Raw genomic sequence first — 19,712 nt, 5'->3', positions numbered from 1 at the left:
CCAAATATTTTAGTAGAAATTCTATGTAAGGAGTGTAGTGAAAACAATTTTCCAATTGAATGTTATATAGATAATTGCTCCTTGTGCGATAACGTTCACTTGACAAAATGTGTAAGTGAAAAAAGATTAAGGATTGATCTTGCCAGTGTGAAACAAATGTCAGAAAAGAATGAAATCTCCAAGATCAAAAGGGTACATTGCTTCACAAAAAGTAGTGCTTGTACCAAAAGCTTATTGGGGGTCCTAAAAAAGGGGGGTCTTGTGATGTGATATTTTATAGAGAATGTGGAAAATCATTTTTTTCTTCTTTGAATTGTTTTGAAACATTATTTTTTGTAAATATTATTTGCTAAATTTTGTTTAAAAAGGAAAAAACAGAACCTGTTCATTATATGAATTAAGATTCAGTGTCTATAAATGGGAGGAACTCATTGGATAATGACTTGTACATGGGATTGGGAAGCCTACAAAGACCAACAGAGGACAACCAAAAAAGAAATAAGGAGGGAGAAGATTAAATATGAGGGTAAACTAACCAGTAATATAAAAGAAGATTGCAAGAGTTTTTTAGATATATAAAGGGTAAGAGAGAGGCAAAAGTGGACATTGGGCCGCTGGAAAATGACACTGGAGAAGTAGTAGTGGGGAACAAAGAAATGGCGGAGGAACTGAATAGGTACTTTGCGTCAGTCTTCACGGTGGAAGACACGAGTAACATCCCCAAAGTTCAAGAGAGTTGGGGGGCAGAGGTGAGTATGGTGGCCATTACCAAGGAGAAGGTGCTAGGAAAACTGAAAGGACTGAAGGTGGATAAATCAGCTGGACCAGATGGATTACACCCCAGAGTTCTGAAGGAGATAGCTGAAGAGATAGTGGAGGCGTTAGTGGTGATCTTTCAGGAATCACTGGAGTCAGGGAGGGTCCCAGAGGACTGGAAAATCGCTAATGTAACCCCCCTGTCTAAGAAGGGAGTGAGGCAAAAGACGGGAAATTACAGGCCGATTAGCCTGACGTCAGTCGTTGGTAAGATTTTAGAGTCCATTATTAAGGATGAGATTTCAGAATACTTGGAAGTGCATGGTAAAATAGGGCAAAGTCAGCATGGTTTCATCAAGGGGAGGACATGCCTGACAAATCTGTTAGAATTCTTTGAGGAGGTAATGAGTAGGTTAGACAAAGGAGAGCCAATGCATGTTATCTACTTGGACTTCCAGAAGACCTTTGACAAGGTGCCGCACAGGATGCTGCTCAGTAAGATAAGAGCCCATGGTGTTAGAGGCAAGGTACTAGCATGGATAGAAGATTGGCTGTTTGGCAGGAGGCAGAGAATGGGGATAAGGGGGTCCTTCTCAGGATGACGGCCGGTGACAAGTGGAGATCCGCAGGGGTCAGTGTTGGGACCACAACTTTTCACTTTATACATTAATGATTTAGATGAAGGAACTGAGTGCAGCCTGGCTAAGTTTGCAGATGATACAAAGATACGTGGAGGGACAGGTAGTATTGAGTAGGCGGGGAGGCTGCAGAAGGATTTGGACAGGTTAGGAGAATGGGCAAAGAAGTGGCAGATGGAATACAATGTGGGGAAGTGTGAGATCATGCACTTTGGTAGGAAGAATAGAGGCATAGACTATTTTCTAAATGGGGAGAGAATTCAGAAATCTGGAGTGCAAAGGGACTTTGGAGTCCTAGTCCAGGATTCTCTTAAGGTTAACTTGCAGGTTGAGTCGGTAGTTAGGAAGGCAAATGCAATGTTGGCATTTATTTTGAGAGGACTAGAATATAAAAGCAGGGATGTGCTGCTGAGGCTTTATAAGGCTCAGGTCAGACCACATTTAGAATATTGTGAGCAATTTTGGGCCCCGTATCTCAGGAAGGATGTTCTGGCCCTGGAGAGGGTCCAGAGGCGGTTCACGAGAATGATCCCAGGAATGAAAGGCTTAACATATGAGGAACGTTTCAGGACTCTGGGTCTATACTCGATGGAGCTTAGAAGGATGAGGGGGGATCTGATTGAAACTTACAGAATACTGAAAGGCCTGGATAGAGTGGACGTGGGGAAGATGTTTCCATTAGTAGGAGAGACTAGGACCCGAGGGCACAGCCTCAGAGTAAAGGGAAGACCTTTTAGAACAGAGATGAGGAGAAACTTCTTTAGCCAGAGAGCGGTGAATCTATGGAATTCATTGCCACAGAAGGCTGTGGAGGCCAGGTCACTGAGTGTATTTAAGACCGAGATAGATAGGTTCTTGATTGGCAAGGGGATCAAAGGTTACGGGGAGAAGGCGGGAGAATGGGGTTGAGAAACTTATCAGCCATGATTGAATGGTGGAGCAGACTCGATGGGCTGAACGGCCTAATTTCTGCTTCTATGTCTTATGATCTTATGTCTTATAAAGAGGTACTTATTTACACTAATGGTGGACTGTAGAGTTAGGAGCTATGCATTTGTATTGACGCATTTTGTGAATAAATCTAAAACTCAGTAAAAATCGACTCCTGGCCTCCTCCTTTACCCACTAGCCATAAGAAGTTTAACAGATGTCGCTGAGTGGTAGCATGTAGATGAGAAATAAGACGGGTCAAGGAGAGGTCCTTGGGGGACACAAGAGGTAATAGCATGGGAGCAGGAAGAGAAGTCATTGAAGGTGATTCTCTGGCTACAACTAGATATTTAAGAATGGAACCAACCAAGTGCAGTCCCACCCAGCTAGGTGACGATGGAGAAGCACTGGAGAAGGATGGTGCAATCACCCATGTCAAAGGCTGCAGACAGGTCGAGAAGGATGAGGAACAATTGTTTACCTTTGGTACAGTCACATAGGATGATACTGCAACAGAAAAGATCTAATCAGGGCCCCCCAAAAAATTACTGATTTGGAGGCTTATTTTGGCTGCAAGCTAGACTACATAACAATTCATAGAGTCATAGAGTTATACAGCACAGAAACAGGTTCTTCAACCCATCGTGTCCGCTCCAGCCATCAAGCAGCTATCTATTCTAGTCCCATTTTCCAGCACTTGGCCTGTAGCCCTGGATGCTATGGTGTTTCAAGTGCTCATCTAAATACTTCTTAAATGTTGTGAGGGTTCCTGCCTCTACCACCCCCTCAGGCAGTGTGTTCCAGATTCCACCCACCCTCTGGGTGAAAAAAATTTTCCTCAAATCCCCTCTAAACCTCCTGCCCCTTACCTTAAATCTATGCCCCCTGGTTATTGACACCTCCGCTAAGGGGAAAAGTTTCTTCCTATCTACCCTATCTATGCCCATCATAATTTTGTATACCTCTATCAGGTCCCCCCTCAGCCTTCTCTGCTCTAAGGAAAACAACCCTAGCCTATCCAGTCTCTCTTCATAGCTGAAATACTCCAGTCCAGGCAACATCCTGGTGAATCTCCTCTGCACCCTGTCCAGTGCAATCCCATCTTTCCTATAGTGTGGCGACCAGAACAGCACACAGTACTCCAGCTGTGGCCTAACTAGCGTTTTATACAGCTCCAACATAACCTCCCTGCTCTTATATTCTATGCCTCGGCTAATAAAAGCAAGTATCCCATATGCCTTCTTAACCACCTTATTTACCTGTGGTGCTGCCTTCAGGGATCTATGGACATGTACACCAAGGTCCCTCTGATCCTCTGTACTTCCTAGGGTCCTACCATTCATTGTGTATTCCCTTGCCGTGTTAGTCCTCCCAAAATGCATCACCTCACACTTATCAGGATTAAATTCCATTTGCCACTGCTCTGCCCATCTTACCAGCCTATCTATATCGTCCTATAATCTAAGGCTTTCCTCCTCACTATTTACAACACTACCAATTTTCATTTCGTTTGCAAAATTACTGATCATACCTCCTATGTTCACGTCTAAATCATTAACGTACACTACAAATAGCAAGGGTCCCAGCACTAATCCCTGTGGTACACCACTTGTCACAAGCTTCCAATCGCAAAAACAACCTTCAACCATCACCCTTTGCCTCCTGCCGCTAAGCCAATTTTGGATCCAATTTGCCAAATTGCCCTGGATTTCATGGGCTCTTACCTTCTTGACCATTCTCCCATGCCGGGCCTTGTCAAAAGCCTTACTGAAGTCCATGTAGACTACATCAACTGCACTACCCTCATCTACACAACTGGTCACCTCCTTGAAAAATTCCATCAAATTTGTTAGACATGATCTCCCCCTGACAAAGCCATGCTGATTATCCCTGATTCTCCAAGTTGAGATTAATCCTGTCCCTCAGAATTTTTTCCAATAGTTTCCCTACCACTGATGTTAGACTCACTGGCCTATAATTACCTAGTTTATCCCTATTATCCTTTTTGAATAGTGGTACCACGTTCGCTGTCCTCCAGAGTCCTCTGGCACCTCTCCTGTGGCCAGAGAGGATTTGAAAATTAGTGTCAGAGCCCCTGCAATTACCTCCCTTGCCTAACATAGCAGCCTGAGATACATCTCATCTCGGTCTGGGGATTTATCCACTTTAAGGCCACTAAAACCACCTTCCTTTCAATGCTAATTTGTTCAAGTATATCACGATCCCCTTCCCTGATTTCTACACCTACATTGTCCTTCTCCATAGTGAACACAGATGGAAAATAATCATTCAAAACCTCACCTACGTCCTCCGGCTCCATGCACAGATCGCCACTTTGGTCCTTAACGCGCCCTACTCTTTCCCTGGTTATCCTCTTGCCCTTAATCTATTTATAAACCGCCTTGGGATTTTCCTTTATCTTGCCCGCCAGTGTTTTTTTATGCCCCCTCTTCGTTCTCCTAATTACTTTTTTTAAGCACCCCCCTGCACTTTCTATACTCCTCTAGGGCTTCCGCTGTTTTCAGCCCTTAGTATCTGCCATAAGTTTCCTTTCTTTTCCTTTTCTAATCCTCTATATTCGTTGACATCCAGGGTTCCCTGGACTTGTTGGTCCTACCCTTCACCTTTACGGGAACACGTTGGCCCTGAACTCTCACTGTTTCCTTTTTTGAATGACTCCCACTGGTCTGATGTAGACTTTCCTACAAGTAGCTGCTCCCAGTCCACTTTGGCCAGATCCTGTCTCATTATATTGAAATCGGCCTTCCCCCAATTCAGGACTTTCATTTCCAGTTCATCTTTATTCTTTTCCACAACTACCTTAAATCTTACTGAGTTATGGTCACTATCCCCGAAATGCTCCCCCACTGACACTTCTACCACTTGCCCAGCTTCATTCCCTAAGATTAGGTCCACTACCGCCCCTTCTCTTGTAGGACTTTCTATGTGCTGGCCCAAAAAGCTCTCCTGGATGCACTTCAAGAATTCTACCCCCTCTAAGCCTTTCATACTAAGACTATCCCATTTAATATGGGGAAGTTGAAATGCCCTATTATTACCCTATTATTTTTACACTTCTCTTAAGATTTGCCTACATATCTGCTCCTCTATCTCCCCCTGACTGTTTGGAGGTCTACTGTACACTCCCAGCAAAGTGATTGCTCCTTTTTGTTTTAACCTCTACCCATATGGTGTCATTTGAAGAACCCTCTAAGATACCATGCCTTCTTACAGCACTAATTGACTCCTTGATCAATAGTGCAATACCATCTCCTCTTTCACAACCCCCACCCCCTCCCCCCCGTCACACCTGAAGATTCTATACACTGGAATATTGAGCTGCCAGTCCTGCCCTTCCCTCAACCACGTCTCTGTTATAGCAACAACATCATATTCCCATATGTTACTCAATTCATCTGCCTTACTTGTAAGACTCCTTGCATTAAAATAGATGCAATCCAGCCTTTCATTATTCCGTTGTGCCTTAACAGGTCTATATTTGCTCTACCAGCCAGACAAACTTAGTTTCTCTTCTATATTTAGCTGTGCATTGCCCCCTACTGTACCTCCACTCTGTATCCCACCCCCCTGCCAAATTAGTTTAAACCCCCCTTAACAGCACTTGCAAATCTCCCCGTAAGGATGTTGGCCCCATTCCGGTTCAGGTGCAACCCATCCAACTTGTACAGGCCCCACCTTCGCCAGAAACAGACCCAGTGATCCAGGAAACTAAAGCCTTCCCTCCTGCACCATATCTTCAGCCACGCATTCATTCTCTCAATCCTCCTATTCATATACTCACTAGCACTTGGCACAAGGAGTAATCCAGAGGTTACAACCTTTGAGGTCCTGCTTTTTAATCTGCTACCTAGTTCCCTAAATTGTGTTGCAGGACCTCATCCTTCTTTCTACCTATGTCGTTGGTACCAATGTGAACCACGATCTCTGACTGTTCGCCCTCCCCAGTCAGAATGCCCTGCAGCCGTTCTGTGACATCCTTGACCCTGGAAGCAGGGAGGCAACACACCATCCTGGAGTAATGTCTAAGGCCGCAGAATCGCCTGTCTGCACCCTTCACTATTGAGTCTCCTACCACTATTGCTCTTGCACTCTTACTCCTCTCGCCTTGTGCAGCTGAGCCACCCACAGGGCCGTGAACTTGGCTCTGGCTGCACTCTTCAGAGGAACCTTCACCCTCACTGTTTTCCAACACAGAAAGACAGTGCTAGAGTGAGATGCACTCGGGGGCTTTCCTGACTACCTGCCTGCCTCGCTTCTTCTGGGTGGAGGTCACACATTCCTTCTCTGACTGCACTTCCTTAAGTTGCGGAATGACCACATCTAAAAACGTGCTATCCACGTAACCCTCAGCCTCACAGATGCACCACTGTGTCTCCAGCTAACACTCGAGCTCTGAAACCTGTTGCTCAAACTGCTTAAGCTGGTCAAGCCAGTGGCTTTTCAGCTGTTTGTCCAAACTGGGCAATTTTAACAGGCAAGTTAAAATAGCTTTGTTAATGATACATCTTCGTCTACAGCATCGCAATTATACAGCAAAGCTGTGACCTGATATAATGGAGATGGTTTGCTTGGTTAGCTGTTGGCCTCCATCATGGATTAACAGCACTAGTTAGATAGTAATAAATTACTATGATGAAACTTCATTTCCAGAGCTTTTTGTGAAACATTTCTATCTTTCTTTTTCTGATTTTCACTTATCATTTAATGACCAAGATTAATTTAGAGATTAATCTTTGTACAGGTAAAAAGATTGTGCCTAGATTATAAAGCAACAATCACTCATGTAAATGAAGCTCTTCAGTTTGTGACACTGAGCTCTATGAAACAAAGAAGCTCGTACCCACATAACATCAGCTGATTTTGTATAATTACATTTTGCTTCCATGCCGCTGTCCTAGTATCTCATTCTAAAGAGGCTATAAGTATAAACAACTGTCTAGAAAACAGTTGGTATACCTGTGGCTAAATATCATCATCTGGCATTTGTTCACCTCCCAAAATATCTGGCATCAATACAATGCAAACAACATATAGTAGTTCACCCATGAATAGCAATGAAGGCAATGGGGAATTCTCGGTTGAGGAAAATGGAAGATATATTAGAAACACTGGAACACTGGTGGCATGTGGATGAGGTTTTAGGTGACACATGGAGGGAAACAATTAAACACTAGCCAGGCTTTTGGTGGTCATGGTGAAGGGATTGCACTCGCCACTGACCTCAAAAAAAGCTGCCCACAAAGACACAATAGACGCTAAAGTAAAGGTTTCCTGATCCCCAGTGTCAATTTTAATTTGTCACCTTCCACAATGGATCTGTGGAACTCAGCAGCAGGAGAGATAGATCAGCAAATCATATTGAAGAATTGTGACAAACAGCAAAGCAGCAAGTAAACAGCTGGAAATATAAAGCACATTTTAATCAATATACAGAAAGCAAAATAAACTTTTGGACATTCACATGGGTTAAGAAAGAAATGAAAGAGGGAACAAGATCTAAGAAAAATAGTACATTTTATTTTTATTTAACATCTGCAATTTTTAAATGTTTTCTGAGGGAATGAAACTCCACACTTCTAAAATTAGTTTTTCGGGGCCAGGGATGTTGTTCATCAATAAGTACAACTTAGGATACTATTAAAATTTCAGTTACTCCTGCTTAAATAATGTTTCATGTATTCAATGGTTTTACAGTGAGAATAGTGTGTAAATGGGTTTACTACAAATCAGTGATTTCTAATCATTCAATCCGTGAAAACTACAACAGCCTGTGGAGGAGCAAGGTATCAATGATAACAGCTTCCAGATTTCCACATTTAACTGCATTGGTGCAAGAGCCAGGAGTTCCTGGCATTTTTACTCAGCAAGAATAGCAAATGCTGGTGGTTTTGCCATCATTACCACTGCAAATATCAGGCCATTAGTTATCTGCTGTGCACAGCTTACATAAAACCTAAAACTACTATAAAAGCAAGATACTGTTGATGCTGGAAATACTCAGCAGGTCAGGCACCATCTGTAGAGAGAAACAGTTAATGTTTCAGGTCAATGATCTTTCATCAGAACTAAAGGAAGATAGAAATGTAAAGTTTTTACACTGGGGGGAGAGGACAGGAGAACAAAAGGGAAGGTCTGTGATAGGGTAAAAGCAAAAAACTGCAGATGCTGGAAATCTAAAACAAAAATAAAAATACCTGGAAAAACTCAGCAGGTCTGACAGGATCTGCAGAGAGGAACATAGTTAATGTTTCGAGTCCGTATGACTCTTCAACAGAATTAAGGAAAAATAGAAAAGAGGTGAAATATAAGCTGGTTGAGGGGGGTGGAACAAGTAGAGCTGGATAGAGGGCCAGTGATAGGTGGAGATAGCCAAAAGATGTCATAGACAAAAGGACAAAGAGGTGTTGGAAGGTGGTGATATTATCTAAGGAATGTGCTAATAGGTGACATTAAGGGTAGAAAGCAGGACGAGAAAGGTACAGATAGCCCTAATGGGGGTGGGTTGGGGGGAAGGGATCAAAATAGGCTATCTGTACCTTGCTCGTCCTGCCTTCTCCCTTAATGCCACCTATTAGCACATTCCTTAGATAATATCACCACCTTCAACACCTCTTTGTCCTTTTGTCTATGACATCTTTTGGCTATCTCCACCTATCACTGACCCTCTATCCAGCTCTACTTGTTCCACCCCCCTCAACCAGCTTATATTTCACCTCTTTTCTATTTTTCCTTAATTCTGTTGAAGAGTCATACGGACTCGAAACATTAACTATGTTCCTCTCTGCAGATGCTGTCAGACCTGCTGAGTTTTTCCAGGTATTTTTATTTTTGTCTTTGATAGGGTGGTTTGCAGGAGAGATTAACTAACAAAGGACTTCATGATGCAAAAGCCAAAGAGGGTGGTAATGAGTATAGTAAAGAGACAAAGATTATGTCCAGGTGAGGGATGAATGGCTACATAGCAGCTATATGCTATATGAAGAGATAAAGAAAAATAAGCCAGCAAAAAAAAAAAGTATGAAGTAAAAACTCATAAAACAATATGGAGGCAGAGGTTACGATCTAAAGTTGTTGAACTCAATATTGAGTCCAGTCGGCTGTTGAGTGCCGGGTTGAAAGGTGAGGTACTGTTCCTCAAGCCTGCATTTAGCTTCATTGGAACACTGTAACAGGCTATGGACAGATAGGTCAGAGAGGAGCAAGGTGCAGAATTAAAATGACAAACAACAGGAAGCTCGGGGTCATGCTTGCAGACTGAACAGAGGTGATCCACAAAGTGGTCATCCAGTCGACATTTGGTCTCTCCAAATTAAAGGAGACTACATCGTGGACAGTGAATTGAAGTACCTCAAATCCAGCTGCCCAAAAACTGGTGGTGTTCGAAAATCAGGCATTTTTTTTCCCGTGCTCCAGCGAACCTTGACTCCACCTGACCTAGCTCAGAAAAGTTCGGGGAGTTACCAAGGGCTGATCAGCTTCATGCACATGACATTTCAGGACATATGCCTACTCTAGTTACAGTAAAGGGTTCTGTATTGAGTTCTGATGTCATTAAGGCTACCCAAATAGAAGCCCACAGTCTTAAATTCAAATATTACACTTAATTCCCAAAAGCCTTTAAGTTCCATGGGCACTGCTTGCCCTCTTGCAGCTGGCCCAAGTCAGGTCAAAGAGAGTTATTAAATAATCCTGTAATCTTGCATGAATGAAAAACAGTTTTGTACAAGGTATTTTTAACACCATTTCAGTTTGATTGATCTTTTCTCATTTTAAACAGGGTGTGCTGATGTGGAGAAGTGGAGGAGGCATGAAACAGTTATTAAATCCAATGTGTGAGAAGGAAATTAACATCTGCAGCAACATAGCCATCAACCTAAAGTGCTTTGCAGACATATCAGTTGGCTTTCTTGCATCCCCCATTCACTCAATTAAGGCATTCTGATTTGAATTAAGGAGTTCCGATTTTTTTTCCAAAGTTCTGAAATCTGGCATGGGCTCGGTTTCCGGATTTGAGTTACATCACCTGTATACTAAATTGAAACAGGTACAAGCAAATCACTGTTTCACTTGGCAGTTGTGCTCGTAGCCTTGTTATAAAACTGTTATCTTTTCTTTTAAACCTTGGAGGAAAGCCAGCCAAGAAAGACATATTCATCAATTTTGATTTAAAAAACGTCACTGATCAGAAACGTGAACTCCTTTTCTCTCTCTGCACATTCTGCCAGACGTTCTTCCAGCATTTTCTGTTTTTGTTTCAGATTTTCAGCATCCACAATCTTTTCATTTTTGTAAGAATATTCATTCAGTGCTTTGTTAGCTCAGTTAGTTCTGCTCTTATTACTGAAAAACTTCGCATAAGGCAACATGAAAACTACAAGATTATATATCTATACGATGTTATGTTGAAAAATATAATTAATGTATTATACAATAAAATTATGAATAAATGTAAATAATATTAATAGAAATGTGCGCTAAAGTGTTAAGAAAATGGAGTGTAATTACTGAACCCTTGCAGCAATATGTTTTTCTTTTAAAAAAGCTCACAAAGCAATATGTTCATTTACACACTGATTTATGTATTGGATTCCTGTTACTTTATGCCAGACTGGTACAGCGCAGATTTGAATTGTTACTTTGTTGAAAACCATGCAAGTTTATATATTCCTGCCATAGCCCTAGCATTGATAGCTGTGGCTATCATTGCCTCAGCCCCACACTCTGGAATTCCCTTCCTAAACCCACTGCATCACCAACTCCATTTCTTCCTTCAAGGTTCTCCTTCTAAAGGGCATCCTTCATCAAACTTTTGGTCCACCTCCTAATATCCCCTTCTTTGACTCAGCATTCAGTTCATTGATTCCAACTCCTTGGGATGCACTTCTATGTTAAAGCAGTTATATAAATGTAAGTTGTTCTTCTTATAATACCCAAACTGTTATTGACCCTTTTTTGTGGCTTTATCTACATTACTTGCAATTTCAAGTAAATAACCATTTGAACCACAAGTTTACTTTGTTTTTCTGCTCACATCAGCATTTTTCCATTGAGTGCATCTGCCTTGTCTTTGCTTATCATCCCAAAAAATATGACCTCACACTTATTCACATGGCGGGAGAGGAGGAAAGTGGAGGGAAAGGGAGAGGGTGAGGGAGAGTGTGCCATGTGGTTTATAAAATGACCACTGCCTCAAACCTTTATTCACATATCATGACATCAGAGGTCATGTGAGTACTGTATGGCAGGCCACTGTTTTCAAAAATTCCCCGTTTCACAAAAATGGAAAAAAAAACTGCATGCATATTACTCAACGTACATAGTCAATAAAGAAAATGATCACATATCAACAAAAATTGTTCTTTCTCATCTGTTCCAATTTCATCCGTACCTACACATACATTGCACATATAGGGTGGTATTTAATGGAAGTGACAGGGGTTTTGCCTACTGTCTGGAGAGGTGGCGCTCTTTTTGGGAAGACCACCGAATTAAGTAACACTCAGGGACTTGACAGGCCAGCCGCGGTCCTTCTTCAGAATTAAGGATCCACGAGCAGGAAGTCCCGCTGCCAAGTGCTGCCAGCCAATCAGAGGCCACTGATCGTTGCGGGGGATCGCAGGGGAGGGGTTCACAAGGCAGGGGGTGGTTCTTAACAGACCAACCCTTCCCAAGGCCAGTCCCTCGAGTAAGCACTGAATGCCTTTGAATGATGGATCCCAACCACAGAGCTGGCAAGCAAACATGCCAGGGTTTGCTTTTCATGTTCCCTGAATGACAAGCCCCCGCACCTGCAGCTGGGTTCATACCAATGGCAGCTGCTGAAGCCCTTAAGTGGGCCACAAATGGCAGTGGGCAGGAAGGCCATCCACAGGCATTCTCACCACAAACTTTATCAGGGTGGAGGAGAGAAGGTGGCTGGGTTCCCACCTGCCACTCTCCCACGTGATTAAATACTTTCCCTACCACCAAACCCCTCATGGGGGTGGCCACTAATTTCTGCCCTTTATCCTTAAAGCATTCAGGTCTTCTTATGACACACATACAAGTTGTTGTTGGCTGTTCGACTGGTGTCTGTTGATCACGAGTGAAGAATTCACTCGTGAATTGAAGACCAGTGTCACTCATCACAATATCGGAAGTATCATGATGGCTGAAGTGTGTTTTCAGGTGTTCTACAATCTCACTGGTAGTCCTTGATGTCAGCTGGTCTAATTACCAGAAGTCTGAATAGCAGTCGATAGTGACGAGATAACCTGTTCCCACTCCAAGCTTCATCCACGGTCTGTCTGGGATTTCATGAATGGCTCTTTAGCTTGCTTAGCTTAATGTTCATTACAAGCATTATACTGCCTGATATGGTCCTTAATCTCATTGCTCACATTTGGCCAGTAGTGAACTTCTCTTGCCTTCCTCAAACTAAGCTCAATTCCTTGATGGCTTGCATGGATGTGTTTCAGCATCTTAAGAGATGATGACCTTAGTCCCTTTGTACAAGGTACTATCTTGTGCATCCACTTCATCTCCGTCTGGCCAATACTCTCCTATTGCACCAGGTGTGTCCTTGATGGTTTCAAGCCATTCTTTCATCACAACTTCCTGTAGCACTTGAAGAGTCGCAGTTCATGTAGTTTGCTTGATCTGAGCAAGACATTTGTTCATCAGGATCTGTTCAGCAGTGTCATGTGAAACAGCAACTTGAGGCATAGATGCTGAAGGCTTTTCACACTTGTTAGATCTTAAAAATGCCTACCCTTACACGCAGCCTTCGCTCCTTTATACATTGCTCCCCTTTGAATGCAAATTCCCATTGTTTCACTATGTCTTTGGACTTTAGTTTTCTGATAATAAAAATCTCTCATAGCACTAAATTTTACCAGTAATCTGTGGGGAAAATAAACACATTGTTTCTAAACTTCACCTGGCTAGGTGACACATTTCACCCCTCCTTTGAAAACAATCTAGTCTGGTTTATTTAAAAATGCAAATGTCCTTTTACACCGTACACTCTAAACATCCCCATGTTTACATCAAAGCCTTCGGACCAGCTGCCTTTTATCCAATTAAGACACACACACACACAAACGCCACTATTTTACAATAAATTCCAATAACATTATGAGAATTATTATATCTTCCTTACATCCCCCTCCTTATTAAAATATGGACCGTCATAACTTAAAAAGACGGATTCGTCTTTATTAACCCATCTTATACTATCTCCTATACTTATCTATATACTTACACTATTATATTACCACATGCATGCATTAACATAATATATATACACAAATCCTTCATCTCAACAGAAATCATTTCAATTTAGTGTCCAGGTTTTAAACGTCCAATTTTCCCTTTAAGCTTCAGCTCTTGTTAATGCATCTGCAATCAGGTTCTCTCATCCTGCTACATGTATAATCTGGAGATTAGGTGGTTGCTCTCCATCTGAATAGCCTTGCAATTCTGTCTCGAAATTTGTCCAGAAACTTTAAAGGATTGTGGTCTCTATAAACAATTGTTTCTGACGAATTGTTTGCAACATAAATCTCAAAATGCTGCAATGTTAACATTAAACCCAAAGTCTCCTTTTCGATCATTGAATATCTTCTCTGTTGTACATTCAACTTCTGTGAAAAATACCCTATCAGTTTCTCAATTCTATCTTCTTGTAACAGTACGGCCCCAATCACTTGCATCAACAGCCAATTTAAATTGCTTGGCATAATTGGGTACTGCCAAAACTGGTGTCATACTTAATACAGTTTTCAAACTGTCAAATGCTTTCTGACACTCTTGTGGCCATTGAAGTTTCTTGTTCTTTTATAATAGTTCAGTCAGAGGAGCAATCACACTACTAAAATTTGGCACAAATTTCCGATAAAAACAACTCATGCTCTGAAATCTAAAAACCTCTTGTTTTGTTCTAGGCACGGGGAAATCCATGATAGCCTTGGCTTTCACATCCCACTGAGCCACCTTATCATGTCCAATGGTATGGCCTAGATACGTAACTTGCGCTTTTGTAAATTCACTTTTAGCCAAGTTTATCGCCAAATTAGCTTCTTGTAGTCAATTAAATAATTCTTCCAGATGTTGTAAATGCTCCTCCCACGTCTGACTGAAAACTATCAAGTCGTCAATATAAACAGCATAATTGCTCAGACCAGCAATTACTTTGTTTGTCAGTCTTTGAAATGTTGCACGTGCATTTTCATACTAAATGGCATGACTTTAAACTAATATAGTCCATCTGGTGCCACAACAGTCAATATCTCCTTTGCTCTCTCCGATGATGGTATTTGCCAATATCCTTTTAGCAAGTCAATCTTTATGATAGTCCCACTTTCTCAATACAACCTTCCAACCGTGGTGTAAGATATGAATCCGCTTTTGTCACTGCATTCACCTTTCGTTAGTCTAGACAAAGTCTTTGTGCCCCATCTGGTACCAGTAGGTGAACTCCAATTACTACAACTAGACTCAATCATATCATTTTGAAGCATGAAATCAATTTCTTTCTGTAATTGTGATAACTTTGCCAGATTTAATGTATACGGTTGTTGCCTTACAGAAGATGAAACTCCTACAGACACATCATGTATAGCTCAATCTGTCTTCCCCAACTTATTTCCACAAATAGCTTTGTGTGACTGCAATAGCTTTTCCAAATCACTGACACTTGTCTGGAAGGTAACACAATATTACATTTAAATTTTCCAGTACCCCCGCATTATCTAATTTTATTAGAGGAAAATCAATTTCAGAATCCTGTATTTCTACTTCTTTCTCATTGTCTACCAATACTAACACCTCCTTTTGGTCGTTTTCCCTGTCAAAGTACTTTTTAAGCATATTTACATGACACACCCTCTGCTTCTTTCTTCTATCTGGAATATTTATTAAATAGTTTACTTCACTCAATTTCTTTTCAATCCTGTAAGGTCCACTAAACCTTGCCTTTAATGATTCACCTAGTACTGATAACATAACTAGCACTTTCTTCCTAGCAACAAAACTATGAGCTTTAGCTTTCCTGTCTGCTTTCACTTTCATCACTTGCTGTGATATCTTTAAACGTTCCCCAGCTAACTCACAAGCTCTGTCCGATTTCTCGCTGAATTTTCATACATAACCCAGGAGAGTATTTTCTGAATTTTGACCCACCAATTTCTCATGAATCAATTTCAATGGTCCCCTTACCTCATGACCATAAACTAGTTCAAAAGGACTGAAACCATTCGATGCATTAGGAGAGCGCCTAATAGCAAAAAACAAGAATGGAATTCCCCTATCCCAATCCTAAGGATAATTCTGACTATACGCTCTCATCATAGTTTTTAGAGTTTGATGCCATCTTTTCAAAGCCACCCATGACTCAGGATGATAAGTTGTTGACTTCAACTGTTTTATTCCCAAACTGTTCATTGCTTCCTTAAACAACTATGACATGAAATTTGAACCCTGGTCTGATGGTATTTCTTTAGGTAAACCATATCTTGTAAAAAATTTAGTTAACTCTTCCACAATTTTCTTTGTTGTAATGTTTCTCAAACATATTGCTTCAGGAAACCTGGTAGACACATCCGTTATTGCCAGTAAGTACTGATTTCCACTTTTAGTCTTAGGAAGGGGTCCTACACGATCAATCATGGCCCTAGTAAAAGGTTCTTCAAATGCTGGAATTGGAATTAATGGTGCTGGCTTAATCACTGCTTGTGGTTTCCCTATCACCTGACATGTGTGACATGTTCTACAGAATTTGACTACATCCCGATACAAAAACATTTTTATTGGCCTGGATTGTATCTTCACCTGTGTCTTTCTAATTCCTAAATGTCCCCCATTGGGATTTCATGCACTATCCTTAGAATCTCATTTCTAAATCCAAATGGTAGTACAATCTGATACACCTCCCTCCAGCTTTTGTTTGCTGAAACATGGTAAGGCCTCCATTTTCTCATTAAAACATTACCCTTAAGGCAATAACATTCTGGAACACATTTAGCCTCTGTTTCTGAGTAAACTGTTTGTTATAAACGTTTTATTTGCAAATCCTTTTTCTGTAACTCCATTAACCTCTGAGTTAAACACTTCAGCTGAATTGTCTTCCAGTCTTTCTGGAACAACCATATCAAACACAGTGCCAGCTAATTGGAGTTCCACACCTTCTCCCTGCCTTTGAACTTCCTGTTCTTCTTGTTTCAACCTATGAGCCTGTGATCTCATTATCACACAATCTGGAAACAATCCAGAATGCTCTCTCTGCAACACTCCTGTTGAAAACACCTCTATAGGCTGCTCAGCTGCCATAGGCATCACCCACACTTGTGATCCAGCTATATCATTACCCAGAGTAAATTGAACCCCTGCAATGGGCAATTTTTCCACTACTCCAACAATCATCTCACCTGTTTTCCACTTACTCTTTAAATTTACCTTCAACAGCATCTCCATGAATCCCACTTATTATCACCTGTTCCTGCAATACTCTCTCTGAACAACAAATGTCACTATCCCACAACATTAAGGGTTGACCAGCCCATGACTCTTAAAGTTTTAACATCTTTACCTACTCTACCCTGTACACATGGAAAGATTTTTCCTTCACATACAAAATCTTTAAACATTTCTGCAACCTACTCGTCTGAATTCTCTTGGGTAATTTGTGAACACATTCCCACTTCTTTACCTATCACTGATTCTCCTTGTTTTATCTGTACACAAACTACTGGCTTTTCCTGTGCCTGAACCTCAGAACCCACAGTACTTTTACTTCCAGAGCTTTTCTGCACCCCTATAATTCCAATAGATTTTCCCTGAAATTTCCAGTGCACAGGTTTTGTATGTCCAACTCTATTACAATGAAAACACCTCAATTTTTGAATGTCATTTCTATCCTTAGCACCTTCCTTTTTGGTCTAAGAAAAAACCTCCTGCAAATTTCCACCTACTCCTTCTCTTCCCTGACTATGCACCTTCCTTTCACCTTCCCACATTCTAACCTTTCCTGATTTAAAGGGGTGACTAGAAAAAAAATTTTTAGCTCTATGAACTAACTCATAATCATCAGGTATCTCTGCTGTTGTCTCACCATTTGAACCCTCTGTCCCTCCACAAGTTGTCACTACCGAAGGAATTGAATCTTTAAATTCTTCCAAAAGAATTACTTCTCTATGAGCTGCATATGTTATTTCTATTTTTAATGCCCGTATCCACCGCTCAAAATTACTTTGTTTTACTCTTTCAAACTCAATTAAGTTTGCCCAGGCTGTTTTCTCATATTCCTAAATTTCTGCCTGTATGCCTCAGGAACAAACTCATATGCACTCAAAATAGCCTTTTTTACCACATCATAATTCACCGACATTTCTTCTGATAATGAAGCATAAACCTCATGTGCTCTACCCACCAACCTGGATTGTAACAACAATGTCCAGTTTTCCTGTGGCCATTTCATCTATTTAGCTATCTTCCCAAATGAAATAAAGAATGCTTCCACATCTCTTTCCTCAAACTTTGCAAGAGCTTGTACAAATTTAAACATCTCCCCACTGGGTTTTGGGTTAAAGATTTTTTCATCAACAGAACTTTCCTCAGTATCTAACGTCTCTTTTTTAAACTCCAGCATTTTTAAGCCGGAACTCCCTGTCTCTTTCCTTCATTATCTCTTTCATTGTTAACTTTTCCCTCTGGAGATCAAGTTTTCACATTTCCATTTTTTTGAAATAATCTCTTTTTTCCCCTTTTCCTTTCTACTGCCTCTCGTTCCAGTTTTCCCATTTCCAATTATTTTCTCTTTTCGTTTGCTTCCAATTCAAGTTTTCTCAGTTCCTTTGCTTGTTCAAATTCAAGCCTCTTCATTTCTAACTGAAGTCTCACTAACACCAGCTGTGACTCACTAGAAGATATCTCTTCCAACTTTAAATGCTGTGCTATACTTTCAAATTATATCTGCTTTCTTAGCTCCTGCAGTTAACCGCAATTGTACTTTATCCGCCAATTCCATTAAATTAACTTTAGTTTCTTTTTGTAAACCAGCCAAAGTTATAAATTCAACTCCCAGACAACTCTGAGCAACTGCCAAAGCCATATTGCAGTCTCACCACCTCAAAAAAATCTCACACCAACTCCTGAATTCAAAGTGCTTCTCATATTCATAACCTTAAGATTCACCAACTTCAACCCAATCAAGGAATTTCAAATATATCCCGCAAAGAGCCCCCAACTATGTTATGGCACAGCTGATGGTAAATACTGAGTTGTTCAAATCCCAAATGGAAACTTGAAACAACTGCCACAACTTTGTAATTTGTATAAATTTTGAGATATGTGCCTTGAATTCAGTAGTAATAAGACCACCATGTCTTATAGGTTTTTTCAACACTAGATTAAGCATTTATTAACATTAACCCAAGTTGCTATTATTCATGTGTGACCTTCAAGTGAGTGCCAGAGGGCTATTGAACCGCTGGGGCATCACAACCAAGCCCAATTTTGTCCTCACCAAGGATGTCTACATATGTGCATTTCCTGCACAAGTCTCTAGATATCAAGCAAATGCGTCAACCTCCCTAACCCAGTGAACCACAGGTGAATTGGGAATGCCCCAATCTGGGAGCTCCTTCAGCAGTGTGGCTCAGTTACTCAATGATTAATCTCACTAAGTCATCAGAGAAGCATTATTTTATTAAATGCACAAAAAATAAATGCAGCAACGCTAATAAACTCTGAATTGTCAGTAGATGGTCTACCTCCCTTCTTTGGGTATATTCGAAGGTTTTACAAACATAATCAGATGGGCATAGTGATGTCATGCTAAATAGGCATAGGTTTTTGCAGAAATATCAAAAATTTTGAACAGCTTTTTTAAGCTGGAGAACTAGAATCGTATTTCACTAGTTTTTGTTTAAATTCATTTCCTTTCTTAATAGTCCTCCTGGAACTCTACTCCAACTCCACCACAAATTCCTCCATATTTATTGGTGGTGTGGGATTTTCCAGGAATTGTAATGGGTGGGACAGAAAATTTGACTGATCAGCCAAAGGTCTGTTGATTTTGGATGTGAATTTCCAGGCCCGCTCATAGTCTGGGTTCCTGATCATCTAATTTCCTTTCCTTCCTTGCCTGTGAGGAAGTGTCTAGCTTCATCTCTATGGCAGCACGGTTGGGACTGTGCTTACAAGCACCTCCTTCCCCTCTACGAGGCAGCATGTCAGAGCCCCAGCGTGTTGTGTCACCTAATTTTGCATTATTGTTAAATAAATTCGAAAACTGCTAATGGGAAGTCCAGAAATTTATGAAAGACTCCAAAGGCTCAATAGGTCCCAAGTGTGCCAAGCTTTCCAGCCTTATGGAACAGTTTTTTATAT

General features: G+C 41.0%; 1 protein-coding gene across 4 annotated transcripts in view; it reads right to left on the bottom strand.

Moving 5' to 3' along the window:
• hecw2b (HECT, C2 and WW domain containing E3 ubiquitin protein ligase 2b) overlaps window positions 1–19,712 on the bottom strand; it is a 413,575-nt gene that overhangs the window by 251,770 nt on the left and 142,093 nt on the right. The window lies entirely within an intron of this gene.

The sequence above is a fragment of the Cetorhinus maximus genome, chromosome 11 (assembly GCF_964194155.1).
Source record: "Cetorhinus maximus chromosome 11, sCetMax3.hap1.1, whole genome shotgun sequence".
NCBI classification, from domain to species: Eukaryota; Metazoa; Chordata; class Chondrichthyes; order Lamniformes; family Cetorhinidae; genus Cetorhinus; species Cetorhinus maximus.
Note: the sequence above shows the minus strand (reverse complement) of the source record. Positions and strands in the feature narration are given on the sequence as shown.